Source organism: Xiphophorus hellerii, chromosome 21 (assembly GCF_003331165.1).
Source record: "Xiphophorus hellerii strain 12219 chromosome 21, Xiphophorus_hellerii-4.1, whole genome shotgun sequence".
Classification (NCBI taxonomy): Eukaryota; Metazoa; Chordata; class Actinopteri; order Cyprinodontiformes; family Poeciliidae; genus Xiphophorus; species Xiphophorus hellerii.
The window spans coordinates 9,194,570-9,217,293 of NC_045692.1; the positions used below are offsets into that span (position 1 = coordinate 9,194,570).

Here is a 22,724-nt window from a genome sequence, read left to right on the forward strand (position 1 = left end):
GGTTGGTTCCAAGCTTCTTCCATTTAGGGCACTGTGTTCATTGGAACCTACAAAGGAGCAGAAATGTTTTTGAACTCTTCCCTGAATTTGTGCTTCAAGACGATCCTGTCTCGGAGTTCTACAGAAACATTCTTTAAGTTCATGCTTGGTGTTTGCACTCTGACCTGTACCGTCTACTGTGGGACCTTATTTAGCCTTATCTTTACTTTGTTGTTGCAGTTTGATGGAGAGTTACTGATCTTCCATACATGAAATCTTCATCTTTGATGTTCTACTTGTCAAAAGAGAAATATTCATGTCTATGTTTAAACTTTTACTACAATGATTACATTTTGTATTTTTTTTCTTTTGGAAATAGTAATGGAGAAAAGTAGAGATAAGTTGGATCTCAAAAAGAGTTACCAGACTGTGTGTAAAAAACAACCAACCCTGATAGAAGCTTGAATGTGCTTACTCATCCAGGAAAAGGCAGGGCCAGCTACAGACAACAGTGGACATTATTGCATATTGATTCAAGCCCCTCCTTCTTTCCTCTTTGTTTTATCTGATCAGACAAAAGCACCATGTCTCTCATTCTCTTTCTTCATGTTTGTTTCTGTCTCTCTTTATGTTTTTTGTTAGAAAGCCCCCCCAGTATATTGCAAAAACTTGGGAGCCCAGGGGCTTTGCACACCTCAGGCCTAAATCCCAAACCCTATTTGTAATAATGAGTCAGTGGTGCTAACAGTGCAGGGCTGGCTAACTTGCTGATGAAATGTAAGTGGGCAGTAATGAGCACTATCACGGCCACTTGAGGGAAAATCTGCCACAACCAACCGCACAGTCCAATCTTTCCATCATTCAAGTCCTGATAGACAAGCTTATATCCCTGGGTGTGGATGTGACTGACAGGGCCTGGCGCCCGTGCTGGAGGGACCCCAGTGGGCCTCTGGAGTGGCCCTTCATGGCTGACCGCAGGGACAGGGATAGTGACGGCGTCTTGGGTCTTGCTGGCCCTTCTAAACTGGTCCATTAATTACACAAAACCCTCAGAGAAAATTAACAGGCAAATTTAATAACAGGAAGGAGGAGGAGGGTGCGTGTGGGTGTATGTGTGTGTTGAGGGAGTGCATCCACACACAGCGGCACTATCCACCCCCTGCTATTGTGTGTGTGTGAGAGAGAGAAGTGCTTCAAGCTTACAATCACCATGGACACTCATCTAACAAGACTTTCTGACACTTAAGGTCAATGATTTAGGAGCCAACAACAGGTTTAGTAGGAGCAATAAATTGCAACACTGTGGGCAATAAATTGTCACATTTAATGCTGAACCATTTCTTGGCAATTATGAGACCTTAGTGTGTTTCTTTAATTGGGGATTTGTGACACATGGAAGTTTGATGACGATTGAGAGGCTTCATTAAAAACATGCACCTCTTTTATTACTATAGCACAATTATCTGCTATTTAGAACCTGTGTATTTAATTCAGAATTGCAATTCATAAGCTTTTATTGTAAAAACGAGAAAAAGCGCAATTCAGAATTTTACAGTTTTAAAGTTATTAATACAATAAATATTAAATTATTAATTTGACTTGTTTTCAAATACGAGTCACAAACTTTGATGAATGGAATCTGTTTTTGTTGTTGTTGGCGTATTGACATGGGATCAAATGTAATGCAGTGTTACGATTCTGCAAAACAGGTTATTATTGGTCAACTTACCATTCATAAGATTAGTCAGCTGCTTTCATTGCACTTTAGCTTTTTCTGTGAAAGTGCAAAAATGGTATAAAATCTTCATTATTGTTTCTTTCAGGTTCCTCTGTATGGGAATATTGGGAATATGTCCAAAAAGCCTGAAAAAGTACCTATACCATACTGTTTTAATGTAATCTCTAGATAAACAACTGACAAATGAAGTGGGATTTTCTTTAGAGATAAAAAAAAAAATCAATTCAATCTCTAATGAATGATGACAAATTGACAGTTAAATTGAAAGAATGAATGGAAGAAATGCATGTCATGTGCTTTACCAAAGCATCCATGCCTTTTAGGTTTAAAGTTTATAAAGGCTTTCATTTAAAGCATTCAGTGTTTGTGGTTGTTGTTGTTCTTGAAGGTGAACCTCTGCTTTAGTATGGAGTGTTTTGTAGCCTCTACCAGGTTTTGTCGTAGCCGTAGTAGTCGTAGTAGTCCTCATAGCTGTAGTAGTCCTGGAGGAAGCCGTAGCCCCTCCCTCCCCACCCCCAAAAGTATTATTTACCTTCCCCGTCCCTGCTGAAGGGAAGCTTCCCCATGGAATGATGCTGCCATCACCAGTGTCATCAAAATAGCTGGTGGTGAACTGCAAATGGGCTTTCTCATGGGTTTCTCCATCTTTTTCCTTGGAGCTGTTGTATAACAGTTCTGTTAACACACTCTCCCACTTGAGCCGAGGCTCTCTGTAGCTCATCCAAATTTACCATGGCTCGATTTTTGAAAAATGGCCATATTATCCTGCTTGTCAGTTCAAGTGGAAGCCAAAGTTTTGCTAGGATTCTAGTAATGCCATACTCTTCCCACTTTCACAGGATTGATTGAACAGCACACTGCAGGTTGTTCAAAGTTTGGAATATTGTTTTTTAACATCATCCTGCTCCTGAACTTTAATACTGACCCATATGGATGAAGTGGTCCTTGGTCAGATTATTTAAAACAGTTGATGACATGCCTTTAAAATAAACTCCATGGCTGATAAATGCCACAACTTGCAGTCCTCTTTGAAAATTATTTATTTAGGACCTCTCAGCACTTGTTCCACAGCAACAAACACCCAACAAACATCACTGCCACGCAAGAAGTCAGACTGCAGTAAAGTAACTAGAGTTATAAGACTGTGCTCTAGGAAATTTGTTAAAGGAAATTCAAGTTGTCAGAGAAAGTGTAAATCCCAGGGTATTCCCACTGCATTTAAGTATATTTCTCCACAATGTACAGTATTCCAAGTGTTCCATTCTTTTTTTTTTTTTAACTTTTTTCAGTCAACATACTGTTCAAAGATAGATATGCTAATGCAGAAAGTAGTTGGACTGTGAGTGTTGCTATTCCGGCATACTTGATGTGATGGGAAACTGTAGCGGAGCCATCAGTTCGACATATATCAGATCGCTACGTCTGCATGTGTGTATGTAGATATGGAAAATAGAAAGGAATGAAGAGTTTGAGGCTGCTGTGGCCCACTTCTCCTTCTCCTCTGTATTCCCTCTTCCTCTGCGGTGCTGTCAGCCTCCCAGGGGTCGGATCAGTTTGCTGCAATAGGTAGGCCGAGGCTATCAAAGTACATGTTTTAACTTTTTAAGACTTTGCAGGTTGGCTTTGTTCTTCTTTTCTCTCTGTTGTGTGGGCTCTCCTGGGCCCTGGGTTGGGGAGTATCTCTAGGTGCTGGCAAGTGGCTTTAGGCTATTAAAAAAAATGCAGGTTATCTACTGGGAGACGTGGAGGAGTTTTTCAAATTGAAGTGAGAGCTTAAGACCAAATGCAGAATTTGAAGAGGAAGACAGGCAAGAGGATTGGCCACGATTACGAGGCAACGAGAGTCGCAGATTGTACATTTTTACTTACTTTGTTCTCACACCATGGTACACAATTTCTACACTCTCTTAATGGTTTGCACCCAAATTTTTCTAAAGCCAAAAAAATACCCTTATGCCATATGAGTCCTCACATTCATGAGTGCGTACAAACACATGCAAGCAACAGCTTTGTCCTCCAGCCCCCTTTCCATACTCATACACGAACACCCCCACACATTTTCACACATCTGCCCCATGCACCGACACTGCTATGTCTCAAACCAAAGGAAAAAAAAACAAAAAAAAAGGTCCAGGCTCGGTGCCTTTGGGATGATTTGATTAGCAATGATATCTGAAAATGGCCTCATTGTGCTAACAAGATTAAGCTGAGGCCCTGTCTGTTTTTAGTGCTGGAAATTTGCTGGGTGATTAAAACTGGCTCTCCTTACTAGAACAAGAGCCGTAGCGGGCTAGTGGGACCGTTGCCAGGTAACAGGACATGACTGCTGTTTTTATGTAATTATATACACAAACATCAACAAGCTAAAGTCAGCTTGGAGAAGGTGAAGTAGAAGAACTTAGTATGTGGCCAAGTAGCAACGAAGGTGGAAACCTTACTCGCTTGATGTGCATACTAAGGCGATGTTCCAGGTTTCAGCCATTGCAATGCATAATAAAACCACTGATGTTGCAGTTTGTAATATAAAATCATTGCTAAAATTGTGGCTGTTGTCTGGTGCCGGTGAAGTAAATGGGTAATGAGGTTGGTCCTGAAAAATGACTTACACATCTCTGTTAGATCAGAGTAAAGATTTGGAATTCAGAAATAGGCAATAAAGCCCGTTCAGCTTATGAGGAACTGATAACCTTTTTTGGTTTTTAATTAGTTTTAATTGTTGCTTTAAATGTTTGTTTCCGGATTATTAATTTGCTTTTTAATTAGCAGCGTTGTATTGGACAGAATTAGTGTTCTTTTGATTTGGTCTGTTACTTTTTAATGTTCGCTTTACCTTTTTTCTGTCGTTTTAGAAAATCAGTAGTGAGTAGGTGTTTGGCTGTAAATAATTTAGATCATTTTTGAATTTGTAAATTATGAGGTTATATCTGTGTGTTTCTAGTTCCAAATTGTCTGCTGATTTTAAATGTATTTTGAATACCAAGAAATAAACAAAGATCTCTTTGTTTTGTATTTATCCTTCGTTTTTGATTATTCCAACAGGTTTTGGTAAGTTATGAGTGATTTGTGAACATTAACATAACCTAATGTAGTTTTAATGTCATTACACAAATTGTTTTGGCTTCACTTCTATAAATGAAAGCTCTAAAAAAAAAATTCTAACCTCTAAAAAAACACCTCTTACTGATATTGAATAATAATTTGAGCTACTTTAAGTATTTAGCGGTAGGTTGTACTTTAACCTCCATGGTTTTCAACCTACTTCATGCAAAACTGGAGTTAAGCCGCAGAATCCTCAACTTTCAGTTTACCATAAGAAGGGTATTAATTCTTTACTCCAACTTTGTATTTATTCAATTGGATTATGTATGCATGGGGGACCTAATGAGGGCTTAAAAATGCAATTATTGCTTAAGCAAAAAATGTGACTTTTTTGATAAATGTTTCCATTCCCTAATAAATGGAGAATCAACAGACTTAGGAAACTGCTTTATTCAGAGCTTGAAATTAGCCCATCAATCACTTGCAGAATTTGTTAACTATTTCTCTCCTTATCGCCCCCTTCTTCTATTTTCTTCCTCACAGAGAAGAGAGGAAGAACAGTAAAGACACACAGAAAGGGAGAGGAAGAGAGAGACAGAGAGCGAGAGAGAGAGAGTGAGAGAGAGTGAGAGAGAGTAGAGAGAGAAAACAAACTGTATAACCCTGGACAAAGCATGAGGTAAAAGTCATCTCAGGGGGGACAAAACGTAAAGATTCACACGTAGGTTATCATATCTCCAAACGAATCAACTACTGTATGATAATGAAGTACATTCATTATTCATAAAGTCTATAGGAGCAGGTCAGTGGCGCAGTCTGAGCAAGGTTAATTATAAGCAAGAAGGTCACGAGGTGCCAAAAGGTCACCCTGATTGTTTATGAACATATTGATTATGTTTTGAGAACAATGAATATCACGTAGTGGCATATGTGAATGCTATTCTATTGATTTCATATGCTTCTATCCTTGTGTGGCCTGGAAATATATGGTTAACCTCAAATAAATAATCACAATTCCAGAAACTCATTCCCAGGGCCCAACTGACTCAGTGAAGGACAGTGGTGTTACTGTAGAATAAATCAATAAGTAAAATCAACATCGTAGCTTTCAGCAGCACAATAAATCTGTAAGAAAGGCTCTGAGGTAGACCACACAAGTTCAGGAGTAGAATGGGAATAAAACAACCCAGAAGCCTGACCCAACACTGTATTTAATGCAAACATATGCATTTTTTTTTTTTCCAGTAAGGGAAATTATAATTTGTGTGTTCACATCGGGAAGCTAGTGCCATGACAACACAAACGTACCATCTACCATCTAATATTTTTATTCAAAATCTACACATTGCTGAAACATGCACATTTCCCATATCTTCCTTCACTCTTTCGTCACACTGCAAACATTCTGATTCTGTTGCTAATAGTTATCATTTTGAAAGCATTACATGCGAAATAGTGCTCTGTGTCACAAAAAGTCTTATTTGGTTGATCCACCACGAACTCAAGTGGCACAGCTCAGTCTACTGATGTCAGTCTATTGTAGGTATTTCCCTTGTTTCAGTACCAAGGCAGAGGCTGGTAACAGTCAGCCGTCACAACTTTTGCTTGACTCAGATTACAGGAGACATTATAGATTATTAAAACGGTATAGATACATGTTATTTGCCTTAGAGCATGAGGTATAACTGTTTTCTATTTTTAAGTATCTATCTATCTATCTATCTATCTATCTATCTATCTATCTATCTATCTATCTATCTATCTATCTATCTATCTATCTATCTATCTATCTATCTATCTATCTATCTATCTATCTATCTATCTATCTATCTGGCAAGTTAGCTAGCTGACAAGTTAGCTAGCTGTAAAATGTTTGCACGCTATACATTTATGTGCATTACTTCTAATCACTGGAAGTTCATTTTAAACAGACATGTTCTCTCCTGAGTAGCACTAACAGGTTACATTCAGGTTGAAACCTGTCTATAACACATTTTTCACTACTCAGTTGAGCTTAGACAATAAAATTACCCGGACAGGGAAAGAAATACTGTGCTCCATCTTATAAACTGCACACTTGCCTCCACAAACACATAGTAGCGACCACACCTGATGGAGAGCAGGGGCTAGCTGGAATGCACTGCTATCACAAAAAGAAAAAGTGCTCATGGTTAATTCAGTTCATCTTCTATCTGTCGCAACACACGAGGATGGAGGAAATGAGAACGTTTCTGCTCATCAAAAACAAGATAATTTTGTTTCTGCAGCCAATTTAAATTAAAGTGGCCCTTTGTGTCAACGTTGATTGGGAGAGTGTTCAGATATGGGCGATGCATGACAGGGGACAGGCGACATGAATGCATATAAACTCTGCTGTACATCAGTTCACATGCTGACAACGGGAATATTCAAAATATATTCATGGAATGTTCTGAGCTATTTCAGCAAGGGATCACATAATATTACCTCCGCACAGTGATAAGATAAGGTATATTTCATATTTTCATGTATTTTCATTCATTTTCCCATTTTGGGGAAGTAGCAGGAAGATTTTACCCTTAGGCAAGATTAATAAGCATTTAAAACGGTTTCAGTGCTAACCGGCAAACCACAGTGTGTGTTTCAGAGTATTGTTCACCACTGAGTGGCCATGAATGACATAAATAGATTGTATACTTCAACAGCGAGCCAGTGACTGCAGGAACAAATACATAAATAAACACAAGTACTTTACCTATAGAATTTCACAGAAGTGTACATGCTAATTCAATATGACAATCATATAAACAGATAAAAAAAAACACACACACAGGCACACCCAAGTCACACACATCTCCTTTCTAATTCCCCTCTGAGCTAAAATGTTATGAAAACTTCCCTTCAGGAGGCATTTTTGTTCTAATGACAAAATTCTAAACACTTTATCCCCATTATACAGCATTGAAGTCACTTTGAAAAAAAATCAAACATTTCTTGCAGCAGCTGGCAAAAACAGGTTATAATCAACGATACTAGCCACTGGGTTAGTAAAGTTAAAGGTGCAGAAGAAACATGTTTAGATTAGTTGTACTGGTTTAGATCCTGTTTTGGCTGGCTGCTTTTTCAGATTTTTGTCATATCGCCATCTTTGAAGTTTGCAAATTGTTTCAACAACTCGGAGACTGTATCCCTCCTTAGAGCTTAGAGCAATTTTTGCAGGGCCTGCCGCCTCTATCGTTACTTTTTTATGAGTGTGCAGCAAAGTTGACTGAATAAGTATTTTCTGTGTAAAGCCAAAATGCAAGTTTTCTCAGCGGAATATTGCTTTCTGACAGAGCGAGAGGATCCACACATACAACTTGTCAGTGGTCATAATTTTATGGTTGATCTTTTTTTAAACATTTCCCGTGCACAGATAAAACTTATGCCCCTATATTAAAACTGTAATGTCATTTAATGGCTGATGGTAAAACAAGCAAGCACACATGGCATAATTGAAGCCCTCCCCAAACTGTGTTTTTATTTTGCTCCCCAGTTTTGAAATATAATCAGTTTGCCTAATTTTATTGCATTTCCTAATGATGCTCGCCCAGAGCAATTGTTCTGTGTGTTCCTTAGCAAACAGTGCGTGTCAGCTCACTGAGATTAATCTTGATTACTTTAGCCGTTGATGAAGTAGGCTACAATAATGCCTTAATTGAGGAATATTACCACATAGAAGGAAAAAAAAAAAGCAGTGATAGATAGAGCAGGAGATGAATGTTTGACTCCAAACTGCACTAATTGCAATGCTGTTTGGAGTGATTAACTCTGGATGGATCAGTGACTCGGGTGGAAGGCTGAAAATAAACAACAAATAGGGATCCGCATTCATATCTTTAGTGTTTCGTAGTCATTGCTGCCATGTCATTACTGGGCATCTGACTAAAGATGACACGAGGCAGATTATTTATTATTTGTAAAGAGATTATTTATTATTTTGTGTCAAAGCCTTATTCATTTGATTCTAATAGTTGCCTAATAAGTGTACAAAACTATTAGGACTCATCAAGAAGTATTAGAGCTGCTAGATGAATTCTACTAACAGGAAAACTACTGAGTTTCTCAGAAGGTCCTGTTCTTTTTAGCCTTTTTTTCCTGAAACGAACATTGAAGTTACACAGTTGTTTAGTTTTAAATTGTGGAGGCATTCCTGCTGGCCATAAAGTATTTTCATTTCACTTATGTCTGCCTACGTGTCTCACTAAAGCAAAAGAAAGTAACAGTTAATAATGCTGGAAAACCTCCCCCCAGTCACATTATTGTCCGCATTTTTGTTCATATGTCGTATGAAGATACTCAGATTTAAGTGGATGAAAACACCGAGTTCGTAATAATTACTAGTTATCCACTCTTTCAAATGGCTGTATATTAGCAATACATTTCTATGAAATTGCAATATCATCAGTGTGTGTCGAAAAAATAACAAAAGCTATTTGAGTTACATAAGACAACACATAACATGTAAGTAAGGAAAACTGAAACTTGCAGGATTTGACAAGGAATACTTTGACGAGTGAGGCTGACGACTGCTTTTTTTAATATCTACCTTGTAGGCTGAGAGCTTTCTGACTTCCTGCTGTAGAAAGTACTCAAGCTCTAAATTGTAGATTAAATTCATGACAATTTCTCTGATAACCTTACTTTGCCCTGAACTTTGTAATAAATCCAAAAAAAACAAACAAACAAAAAAAAAAACATAGGCCCGACGCCTTTTTTGACAGTACTGGCAGAGACTACAGCAAACACCCCGGGGGCAACACCCAATTCTGCCCATGCAGCTCTCCTGCTATCCTGCCCCATCTTCACTTGTAGGATATTGTACGTGACACGGGTGACTATACGCACACACTCACTGTACGGCAGCATGCCACCCTGTGTATGAGCAGTGGGAGAGTCCCAATCTGCTCGGTTGGGACAGTTGTCTTATGAGGTGTTGTACCCTGACTAGACATATGCTGACCCCTTACGATTTTTTATTGTGCTGACTTCCTCAACGGTGCCCCTTTGTGTCAGGACTTTGCGCTGAGTTTAGTTTTGAGAGGGGATGTAAACGGAGGAGGAGCAAGAGGCGCTGTGGTGATGAAGAAGAATTTCTTGTGTTTTAAAGCTGGACAGGTGTGAGGTTAGTGCAAGTGATTCATAAATGAGGGAACAAGTATTAAGTAGAGAAATAAAATCCATATTTGTTTCTGTGTACGGTAGCTGTGATATATTTCTGAGGTGTATAAACCATCACAAGAAAAATATAAAATCATGCAAGATTGTATGAACTAGGGGTGCTGTGGTGGCGCAGGGGCAAAGCATGACCCACGTTGAGGTCTTAGTCTTTGTAGCGGTGGTCGTATGTTCGATTCCCCGCCTGGCGACATTTGCCGCATGTCTTCCTGATTACCCTGTTTCCTGTCAAACTACTTTCAAATAAAGGCCACTAGAGCCAACAAAACCTTTCAAAAAAAAAAAAAAGATTATATGAACTAGAAATCTGGAAAACGTTGTCCGCATGACACAATGAGACAATAGTTGAGAAACAATTGTTTGCTGGACGTGTGGAATTGTTGAAGTGTTAAATTTTACTCTACCGCTAATGCTTGGCAGTGAGATGTGTAACGTGCTCGTCTACTCATTGCCCATTTTAGGTGGACCGCCATGTCTTGGTAGGTTTGCAGCTTTGTCAGCCCGTTTCCTCTCTGGCTTGTATGGTGTCTTTGACTGGTTCTTTGAAAAAAAACAAAAAAGAAAACTCTGAGGTTTTCCCAAAGCAGCTATTTTTATGCTGAGATTAAATGAATCACATTTTAACTCTGACTAATTAAGGGACTTCTTAAGGCAACTGGTTTCACTGGATTTTAATTAAGGGTAAATGGGACCCAAAAGAAATGCACACCACAAATTTTGATTTTCATTGTAAAATATTTTGAAAACCATAATGTTTTTCCTTTCATTTCAGGAGAACGTGCTACAGTCGACCACCGGTATTCGCTGCTGTGGGGGATCACACCGTCCTGCAATAGTTAAAATATGAGGACATTTGCGACCCCCTCTGAAATTGCCTGTTTTAATGGTTCAAACAACAAAGACGCCTTAATATGCATTAATGTGCACATCAAAAATTATATTTTCAATATGGCAGAAGCTAATATCTACTGTCTTTCTTATTTCCACTCTTGGGTGTTCAGTCAATTAGTGGCAAGGAAATGAAATGATGCTCCTGGATTGGCTGCTTTGCAAAGGCCAAACAAATAGCATTCAATTTGGCTTGTGCCTACATATTTAGGCTTCCCAAGTTTTCCTTCAAATATTTATATGCACTTTGAAAGAATCTGTGAACAGATTTTTCATAAATAATTTGGATTCAAGTTCCACATTAAATATTCACAAAGAGGTGAATGTGTGAATAGACTGTGGTTTACTGTACTTTGTGTTAGTCTATCACATATTAAAGATTTGTGATTACAAACTGATACCATAAAGTTAATTTGGTCATAACATTTTTCAAGACACAGCAGCTCTTCATGTGCTATCCAGACTAATCAGACGTGATAGTAATCTTCTCCACATTCAGACTATATCCAATCTCAGTGACTGACGCCTGACAGAGTGCTTTTGACTCGAGGTAAAGGTAAACACACATGTTCTCACACCTCCATTAAGCTTGTCACCTGCTCTCACCGGGTGAGCTGAAGACAAGAAGTTGGGATGGATGGAGACAACGTCTTTACCGTGTGGACATTGGTGCTGTCTTGGGAAGGTGTGAACGTGTCATTAGATTAAGGCCTTGGCACATAAAGTCAAATAAGGAAGCACACTGAGAGGCTAGGCACAGGCAAGATTTAAATGCTTGCACACGAAAAATCAGCCATGTACACGATCACGCCAGCATGTGTTATCACACACCCCTGTGTCTTCCACATAATAACAAGGCGACACAGTTATGTTCATGCAGCCCTTGATGAGAATCAAGAGGTCACACATGGGAAATGTACAGACAACCGCCACATCACATCCTGCTGCAGCGTGGCTTTACATGTCAAAAAGGCCTTCGTCTGACAAGATGCAGAAGGACCCGTCATGCTGTAAAGGAAAGATAATGTCACCGGAATCTGGTACGACATTTTTTGAGGGGGAGAAAAAAAAAAAAAAAAAAGACAAACCCTGTGAATCATGTCACAAAAGCTGTATTTAAAACTGGAGCTGTGTATTCATGTGTGGAAATTAATGTATGTACAAAAAAAATAAAATAAGCATGGGGCATGATAATGATGAAAGGCCAATAGATAGCTCAATTTACAGCTCCTCGCTGTGCCATGAGCCTTTTTTTTTTTCATTTTTCTGTATTTAATCAGAGGAACAAGCGCACCATGTATAATTGGCGGGGGGCTGAGGGTTATCCCCGTGTTCGAACTCACACAGGACGTAATCTCCATGTTTTATGTCGCAGAAGGAATTAGAGGAACTGTGGTATCTTGAATCTGCACGTTAGACTAGTGCTTCTCTTCCAAATCTATCTACCCTTTTTTTAAAATCTCATAGTTTCAAAACAAGTTTTGATTAAACAAACACATAAAAATGGACAGGTCCAAAGCTTTCTTGAATTTGTGCTCTCAAACTATGGCACTTGCTCGATGTATTTACCCTCCCACTCCCAGGTGTGTGCATTTGCTGGTCACGAGTGGGATTTTCTCACACAATCAGACTGCACTTCCTACTAATCTTGCAGCTTTAGCTCATACAAAGTCCAACGGCAGCTTTGGCTCCCAGGAATTTTTGACAGTTGACAGTCACTCCTGGTTGGCTCGTTAGAGCTCAACAAGGCAAGCACAAACACACACAACAGAAGCTGAGGGAGAGCCAAATGTACACTAAATAAACCTGCTTGTCATAATAATGATGAGAGCCGACTCCATTATGTTCTTTTGAGTTTATTTCTCTGATTTACCGCAGTTAGAGCGACGCGTGCCTGGGACGGTCTCCAAGGTTGCTGTCAGGGGGAATTTAATGTCCTTGGTTTTAGCATCTTTCTGGGAGCCTGTCACATCAGCTCAACGCTGACTGGCACACCAGCCGAGACCTCTGGCATTGTGAATAATAATAGAAAATTGATACTGCTAAAACATGGTGGAGGAATCCTCCCCCAACTCTTTTTTTTTTTTTGCGTGTGAGTGTATGACCTTTACCCAAGTCTCTCTTTTCTTCGTTGTTCTTGGCTTGATCAGATTTTTAAACTTCGAAACGAGTTAATCGGCAAAAGAAGGGAGGTGTGTTTAATTCCTTAATTAAACACAAAACAAGTTTATGGATGAACAATTCCAAATTAACACCTCTGTGGTGGTTCTTACATAAGGCTGTACGATGCATGTGTCTTCATGTGGACAAAACTGAAAAGCAATGACTCATCCTTAATAAAACTGGGAGCTCATCCAACTATCGTTATTCATGTTTCCGCGCTGGTTACATCGACCAGTACTGGCATGACCCCGCTAGAGCTTTAAAATTTTCTCATAAAGTTACTCAACCAATCCTGTTTTCAATTCCCAGACTACCTTTTGATCTCATGAAGTGTCAGTTCAGGGTAGCAAAGCTTGCAAGCAACAGATACTGGAAATTCAAATTTATTTAATTTATTATTTTTAAGCTAAATGTTCTCATCAAGCTTGGCATGTCTAAAAAGACTCAATGTTTCCAAAATAAGTCAATTTTCATTAATAAATAAGCAATAAAAAAGGATTAAATCTGTTTTAAATTTAAAGCACAATAAAAATCTCAGACACTTTTAATTAAGTATAATCTCTGTTACAGTCGTCACCCTATTTACCACTAAGACACTGAAGATTACGCAATATCTCTCTTTGTAAAGAAACAGATATATTGTGCTGGAGTACACAGAAATAAAATTTAAAGAGCGTCCTTAAATCTTTCCATTTCATGTTCAAATCATTCAGTTGCAGTCTTTATAAAGTGGAACTGCAATGTTTTGGTCTGAATGTCCTTCTTACTGTAGCTCCACTGGTTCTCTCTGTTGTTCTGAGGTGCGTCTGAGACATTTCACACCCCGTTCAGCTGTAGGTCATTTCCACTACACCCCATTTGGGCATTTTTATAGTTCCATAGAAGAGATGTTATTATCTAGTCGTGCCAAAAACTTTTCATTCTTAAATTGATTTAGAGAGGTCAAAAACGGTATGTGGTATTGGGCCCTTTGAGACGGGTTGGGCTCATTTCCGGTGAGAGTTGGACTCCGCCAAGGCTGCCCTTTGTCACAGATTCTGTTCATTACTTTCCTGGACAGAATTTCTAGGCTCAGCCAAGGTGTTGAGGGGATCCGTTTTGGTGGCCTTAGGATTTACAACACTTTAGTTGCTCTCAGATAATATGATGCCACATGATCACTTTGAATAAATGTCATCAGAAGGAACATTGATTTTGATGTAAACATAATTATAGGAGCATCAGACTAAATTGGCCTGACAAGATAAAGAGTTCATTATCTGGCAATCCACTGGGGAATGTGTAACTCTAATTACATGTTTTATAATGAACTTCATGTTTTTGTTAAGATTGGAAATACCTTTATAATATTGTATTCAGATTCACAAAGAGTCTTCAAGACAAATTTCCAATGAGTTTTTATTATAATGCCTAGGCCGGGATGTTTAATATGAAATTATACAATGTAGAAAACATGTAAATAAAGACTTAGGTATGGATATAGTATTCTGCACCAGTTTCCTGTGTTTACGGCAGCGCTGCAGCATGGCTAAGGTTTGTTTCCACACTGTGTTAGTTTGCTTTCCAAGAACAAAACATTACAAAGTTACCACATTCAGGCCAAGACTTGTAGTCACCACGCCAGACGTTGGCATAAGAAACTATTTTCAATAATTGATTCTACGCCCTAATTGAACAGCAAGACTGAATGACATAGCTCATTACCTTACGCATTACTTAATTATCGGAGAAGTAGGACAAGTCAATAAAAGTGAAGGCAGTAAATTCCGATACTAATTAGCCAAGCTTCCTTCGAGACATATTTAAAGGCAGATTAGTTACCTGAATGTCCCGGTGTGGAATTGGTGGAGGTTGGGGGGAGTGAGGGGATTTTGTGGGTATGGGGAGGGTGACACTCCAACCGAAGAGTCTGTTAAGGGTAACTGCTTGAAATTATTAAAATGGGAGAAATTAGAGTTAACAGCGGCATATTAAAGCTTGCCAAGAAACTTTTCAATCACTTCGGAATTTAAGGGAAAGCAGAGCAAAGATGAATACGCAGAACAAACAGTTAGTATTTAACCTGTTTAATTTAGAATTAAATAGGTTGTTTTCCCCCTTAATTGTTTAAATACTTGTGTTGTTTTCCAATGTTCTCTTTAGTCAACATAAATCTGTGGAAAACATCATCAAAATAACTGACAATTGTTTAAGAGGTAAACCAGTTGCAACTATTTAAGATTCCTTGTGATGGAAGCCTTTATTTCTCAAAGTAATCAGTGATACCAACTAAAATAGTGACTTTGATATATTGCTTCAGACTGATTGTTGAGGAGAGTTGATTAAAACAATTAATTTCCCTTTCATCGTGAGTCTCTTTGCCTCTATTTGTTTCCCGGGCTAACGCTGGCGATAATAACCGTTTGACATATTGGACCCACTGCAAATATCCATGACCGGGTTCATGGTCTCCTAACAGGAGGGCTTTGCAACAATGTGGCACAGATGCCCCTTCAGCCAATCAGAAGGCAGGGAAAAGGGTGGAGGGAGGCAAGCATTGGGAGTCTTTTTTCACATGCAAATGCTACACTGTGATAATAAACACCTGACATAGAGCGTGACTGAATTGTCCTGCCTGTTTAATCAAACACACTCCATCCTGTAGTTCCTAGGCTATTGTTGCTTCACTTTGTACAATTTTTTATTTCCTTTTCTGCTCTTTAAAGATTTCCTTACCTCCTCTTGCATATTTTTTGTTTTCACTTTTTGTAATATTACACTTAGCTTCCATTTTAATTCTTCTCTTTCCTCACTCTTTACGTACTCCATCCTTTCCTCACTTCCAAGCCTGTTAATCTCCCTGGCTGTCACTCCCACCCTCCCGTCACTCAGCTGTTTTCACAGTCATACATTATCACTTTTTCCGTCAATCGGCTTTGGCAGTGCTAAGTTTTGTGAGGAGCTGTTTTATGGGGGGCCTCCCCTTTGGGACAAGGAAATGACAGAAGGCGGCCTTTATTTACCTCTGCGGCCCCTACCGTGTCATCTGCTTAATCATGTGGCTAATCGACAACACTGTCTCCCCGCTTGCCTGCTTGCGGACAATGGGGAACCTCATTCATATTTAATACAATGGAGTGTTTAAGTCATTGCACGCGTCTGAGGAGGACGATATTGTATTTCATTGTGAAGGGCTCCGCAGGGACCTCCTCCCTGCCCACACAGGCCTCCCTATCTGCCCTCCTCTTTTCCAACTAGCATATGCTTGGCAATTCTGGTGTTAAGCAGGCAGGCTCTGGCCGGTGCAGCTGGCCGGATGCAAGGGACTCAGCCTGGTATCAAAGCATTAATTCCCATGATTAATTCAAATGGGTAATTCTACCTTATCGTGGCTTATGAAAAAAAATAAATAAATAACCAAGACAAATATGTACTCCACTGATGAATGAATTATGTGGAAGTGTGTTTAATTATGCAACAGGGTGTATAATAGGGGGATCTTTTCCCCCAACGCTAATCTCCTTGCCACCTCCACTTTAGAGAGAGCATAGTGTCAGATGCTGGGCACCATGTGTTGCCTCTGTTCTCTCTAAAAGAGGGGATTTATTCCACAATGCAGATCAGTGTGTGCATTATCTGTTAAGTGTCTGTCGCTACTTAACCATTCTCTAAACCTCTCAAAGTGGCATTGCATGATGGCTCAGTTCTGCAACGGGTGAAAGTCCTATATTTGCTGTGAGCAGTTAAAATCTAGTCCCTCTGTCCTTGCTCTCAGATTCCCTCTGTCTATGTTGTGCTATATGTCTACTCACCTCTCTTATTTCTTTAAAAGATTAACCAGGGTCATTAAGGACACGGAGAAGGGCCATTCTGTCATTATGAGCGGCAAATTAATCACAGAATGAGGGAGGGGTGCGGTGAGGGAGCGCAACTTAATGACACACTTTCCTCAACTGATTACTTGTGCTCCTGCTAATCACATTTGTTAACTACAGTGCACCTATGATGGTCCTTTTGATATTTGGTGTCTCAAGACTAGGGCCCCTCCTAAAAAGGGCCCATTCGCGTGCTTTATTTTCGCCTCCGAGCAAATTAAAGAACATAAAAAAAACAGCTGTGTACGATGTGGCGCCCCTGACGAGCCTATAACTGTCTGTCCCTCTGAAAGAGCTAGACTGTATCCTATAACCTTAACATGAGAGAGCGCGGTCACCGGAGATTTTTTTTTTCTTTTCTTTTTTTTTTTTTTACTGTTGCGGCTCGCCTTCCCATCGCTCACTTCTTGTCCAAATGAAAGAACCACAGAAAGCCAACTGCCATTTAAAAACACTGCCGCCGCCATTAGGGTTGGCTGGCTTCATTTGTCCTCCATTATTACTGAAGAAAGCCAAGCCAGCAGAGCTGAGGGGCGGGGAGTGATAGAAACAGTATACAGGTTAGACAGAGGGCCTCTCCGCAGTTAAGACGGGAGGGAATCTTGGGGCAGGTGAGGGTCAAACTGGACACTTCCTAGCATGCAGCAAAGAGCCATTCGTCTGAATGGAAATGTCAGCAGAGAGCATCAGGTCAACAGCTCCAGGCTAACTCGGGCCTGGGTGTGACTCCTGACACTCAACAGTGGACAGGGGCCAGATAATGGGTTTAGGACCCTGATGGTTATCTCCTCAACTCTGGCTTGTTTTCATTCCTGTCCTCCTCTGCCCCTCCTTCCATCCCTTCGTCTTCTCCACCCCCTCTAATGGCAACTGAGGAGGAGTTAAATGGTCTAATTCCACAGAGAGCCTTTTTTTATTTTTATTTTTTTAGAGAAGATACGTGACAGATGTATTGCGATAAACACGATGCTGGCGTTGCTAGAAAAGAGCAAGTCAGTAGGCAGCGACATGAATGGCAACGTTTTCTTTGTTATCTTTGCCAGTGCTACTTATAGCGTGTGTAAACAGCAAGAAGCCCCGTTATAATTAGTAGCTTTGTTTTGTTTTTGCCAATCACACACTTGATCACGTTAGCCTCTTTTTCATCTCTCAACTTCCTCCTTCGACAGCCAAAGGTTTAAAGCCGCCCCACGGATTGTCAGTGTGAGAAAATCTCTGAATTGATTTACACATTTTCAATCAGCCCGATTCAAGGAAGTTGTCAAATGAAAATTGCTGACTGACATCTCGTATTTGAAGATTGCGCTCAAAAGAATTTTTCTCCCAAGGGGTAAGAATACTTTTCTGACATGTGAAATGTGGAACACGTTATTTTTTTGTCAGGAATGCAGCTCTTCTTTTTGTGGAAAACAGCAGACAAATATCCACATGTTCTTCATGTCAAAATCTGTTAAAGCATTTGGATTCCTTTGATTTTTTTTCTACTTCTTTTTCTCATATTGAGACGGCTTAGAGCAGATCCTGAAAAGACCTTTTGAAATGGACCAGAGCTTGCAGTCTGGCTATTTGGTACCCACCCTCCCTTCCTTTTCCCTCAGCCTGTTTTACAATCTCATTAAATCGGCCCTTTGTTTTGCCACTTTCCAAGCTCTGATCTCTGGCTTAGGACGAGTCAAGAGGCCGAGACAGTTTGAAAAAGGCTCCCGCCGTCACAAAGAAGCTGCTTGTTCGCAGTCGTTCCCCTCTTCAACACCGCCCAGACAAAAAGAGGGAGAGAGAGGGAGCAAGAGGGTCATTCGCTGGTGCAATATCGTGAGAACTTAATGAAAGTTTTATAACTCTTGAAATGTTTATGACCTTCTCACTCAGCAGCTTGTTGTACCAATTAATGGCTGATTCTGACAAGTGCCCATGAGCACCCACCTGGTTTTCCCTGGCAATATAAGTTAAAACAATATAATGCTTAGACATATTTTAATACATTAGTGAGATGTGCTTATCTGATTTAAAAAAATAATAATTGGAAAGTCATTCTAAATATATTTTATTGAAATGTACCAAAAACCCCTCGAAAAAAAACAAGTAAATGCAATGAAACTGACAGCTGAAATTTCCATTTGTTTTATGCTCGCTGACTTTATGATCAAACGTTTATTGATAATAAAACATGCAAAATAGTTTTTGTTTAAAATGGTAAAACATTTTCCTCTCTCACTAGTGATGTCGACCCAACTTATTACAATGAGGAAAGAAGGCTGATATTATAGTTCTTATATCTTCACCATACTCTTGAATTTATGTTTTTTGTTTCAATGGTCTAAAACAGGGGTGTCAAACTCCAGTCCTCGAGGGCCGCTGTCCTGCAACTTTTAGATGTGCCTCTGCTGCACCACACCTGAACAGAATAATTAGGTCGTTAGCAAGGCTGGGAGAACTGATCTACACAAGGAGGAGGTAATTAAGCCATTTCATCCCAGTGTTTTGTACCTGTGGCACATTTAAAAACTGTAGGACAGCGGCCCTCGAGGACTGGAGTTTGACACCCGTGGTCTAAAAGAACATCATGCCATAGGAAAACAACCCTCCAACATTGCCTTTATGTTTCAGTTGGCTTGAAACAGAAAGAAAAACTGACAGTTCGCCTTAATTTCAAATGAATTTGTCCATGATCATCTGTCCATGAAGAGGCAAAATTCATGGATTCCAAAACAGCCAGTTGATCAGTATAGATCAGAAAAGTGAGGCTTTGATATCGCAGTAAAAGTAACACACTCTGACCTGTTACAGCAGAACACTGTAAATTCAGAATATACTGCACAACTCAGAGTGAGCACATTAAATGTGTCATGCTTCAAAGAAGGAATAAGAATTGATGTTCCACAAAATTCCTTACGTTTCTTGATTGTTTAGACCCACGTAACATTTTATTTTATTTTTTTCCAACAAACAAAGGCACATGACAAGACGGTATGATTGTAACTTTGTAGTGAATTTTGAATCAGATAAAATTCGACAAAGATTACACATCTAACTCTCTCTGATTGGTTTACCCTTAGTATTTTTTTACACATATACATACAGCTCCGGAAAAAAATTTAACTTAAACAACTTAAACTTATGAGTTTCTCTGATTTTACCTTTATAGGTATATGTTTGAGTAATATGAACATTGTTCTTTTATTACATGAACTGCTGACAACATGTCTCCAAAACTCCAAGCAAAGATGTAGTATTTACTTGCAGAAAATGAGAAATGGTCAAAGTAACAAAAAAAGCAAACAAGTTCATGTTCATTTAGAAACAACAATGCTAATGTTTTAACTCAGGAAGAGTTCAGAAATCAATATTTGGAGGAATAACCATGAGGTTTTCAATGGGATTCAGTGCAGTGGTCTCTGATTTTTTTCCAGAACTGTATATGCATGTATATTTCCAGTTGCCATCAGTATTCCACCCTGTTACTTCAGTTGTTATATTATATTCTTGTAAAATGTTCATCTTCTTCAATGTAGAATGTACTGGGACCTGAAAAGTGGACCTAACACAACATTTGATATAACTGCATCTATTTCATGCAAACTGATATGGCCAGTTTATCCAAAAATGCCCCGATCAAAGGTAGATCTTTTCGTGGTACTGCTTTACTGTCAGATTCAAATAATGCATCGAAAAATGTTGCATCAAAGAGCAAAACTGAACGCTAAATGAGGTCCTATTCACCCAGTAGACAGTAGTTACTGAATCGCTCATCTAGCAGCCAGCACAGATTCATCTTGGTACCGCGGACCTGTCATAGAGCAATGAAGGGGAATCCAGAGCCCGTCTGAAACAAATGACAAAGTCTATTGCCCAAGGCCCCTCTCTTCCTCTTCTTAACAGCTATGCTGAGAAGCCATCACTGTCCACAAAATATGATAAAACCCATGCCATAATAGGATTCATAAACATGCCCAAATACAATTTGCTGAGATGTATTTCAGGAAAAGACAATCATTTACAACTTCTGAGGGGGATTTAGAATAAGTATGTTTGTATGCAAATCCGGCAAGCACGCTTTATGTACTCCGCTCCCACAGATCATGAAAGCGCATTAGATTTATGGCAATGTGTGTGCATAATTGTGAAAATGGTGGGGTGGGGGGAATGGAGAAGAAGGAGAGGAAGGAGAAAAATAAGAAGAGGTTTTGGGATTTATACAGAGACTTTTTGGGGGGTTTTGATTATTGTAGAACTGAGCACAGCTTTCATGCCCCTGACATGGAAAACAATCACTGCCACTTGGCTGAGGCCTTCGCGTCCAGGCCCCCATTGCTACTACATGGGATCCCGCCAACATTCGCTTTTGGCAATATAGATAGCTGAAGACAAAAGACGGAGAGCAAGTACCACTTGGCAAACTCGTATTTGGAAGCCGGAGCTCCTAATCTACACTTATTCTTCTGGAAAACACGAGCTGCCATGGTGGAAGAAAAGTTTTATTAAGAGTGAAATTTAAAGGCAAGAAATTATTATATTGTTGTTTTTTTATTCATTAGAGTTTTATTGTGTCCTGGCTGACCTATAATGGTGCAATTAAAATAAAGCCACTCGTACTGTGTTTAATGGCGGTATGGAGTTTCAGTCTTGTGTAAACATTGGTAGAAGGCTTCATCTAATAAAGTTCAATTTACAAACCAACTTATTACCAATAAAGACAAAGAGGAACACCTGCTTCAGTGCCACCATAACCTTGTTTTGAGATGTGTTTTCCTTTCTCACACACATCTTGTCTGGAGAGTCCTTCTGCGCAATGTGGCATGAATTTAGGCGTCTGAGGCAGCAGCCACCTTCCCCTCTGTCAGAGCCACTGGTGGGAGCTGAGCGGGGGGGATTGACCAAGGAATCTGGAGGTTTTTTTTTTTTTTTTTTTTTGGAATGAGAGTTCAAAGGAACTCCCCGCAGCCTACATAAACCACCCTCAATTGGCACAAAGAGGAAACTCAATTTGCAGGGAGCTGTGCTGTATACTTTTTATAGAGGAACTTTTAGTCATTAGGCCACATACTCCATCGCACTCAAAGAGCCCAGCAACACTGTAGGAGGCCACAACGTGCTTCTTCTTCAAAAAAGAGAGGAGGAAAAAAAAAAAACAGCTCCAGAGACAGGAGGGTGGGGGGGTGAAAAAAATCTCCTAATGAGAGCCCAGCTAGTTCCTGTGTCTTCAGATGGTGTCCTGTTTGTTCAGCAAAGCAGGGGGATCTGTGTTAACCCTTCCACAACAAAATCTGCTTAGAAGGTGTAATCCTATCTACTATGCATGTAGCAGTCTTCAGGCAGGGCTGTGCAGGGAAAAACAGCCAAAGATGCTGTATCAAATCAAACATATGTGTGGAGAAAAAAAAAAAAAAAAAAAGCACACTCTTTTTGGGCAACAATCAGACTGCATTGAAAGGGACTGAATTTGTACTGAAAATCTAGTTTAGGGTTGTCATGTTCATTTCAGTCAAATAGGATTTAAGAACAAAACACAGTTTGAAACGTGACAAAAACAGACCCAATAGTTGATCTGTTTACAAAAAAAACTAACAACAACAAAAAAAGCATGTCTCATTCACTATGCAGGGCTTTAATGGAAGCAGGTCCACCGCGGCTTATATAAAAACAGGAATACAATGTAACACACTGGATGAGACAAACAAAAAAAAAATCGATGTAGTTTTGTAAGAGAAATTCAAAGTACTAGATTTCACAAATATTTTCGTACTAAGGAACTTTTTAAACATTTTCATACTGTACTGTATATAGTCATAAATTATTTAATTCTCTAAAATATGTTTTCCAATGAGGCTCATTTGTCAGAGTAAAAGTGCTTTCTGGAAACCACAATC

The 22,724-nt window shown here is 39.5% G+C and overlaps 1 long non-coding RNA gene across 1 annotated transcript; it reads left to right on the forward strand.

The window, feature by feature from the left end:
* Positions 1-525: 525 nt before the first annotated feature.
* On the forward strand, positions 526-10,148 carry LOC116712354 (uncharacterized). The gene is made up of 4 exons (XR_004337516.1): positions 526-537; positions 5,402-5,411; positions 5,812-5,818; positions 10,052-10,148. It is a non-coding gene; the product is annotated as an uncharacterized LOC116712354 (long non-coding RNA).
* The last annotated feature ends 12,576 nt before the right edge of the window (positions 10,149-22,724 follow it).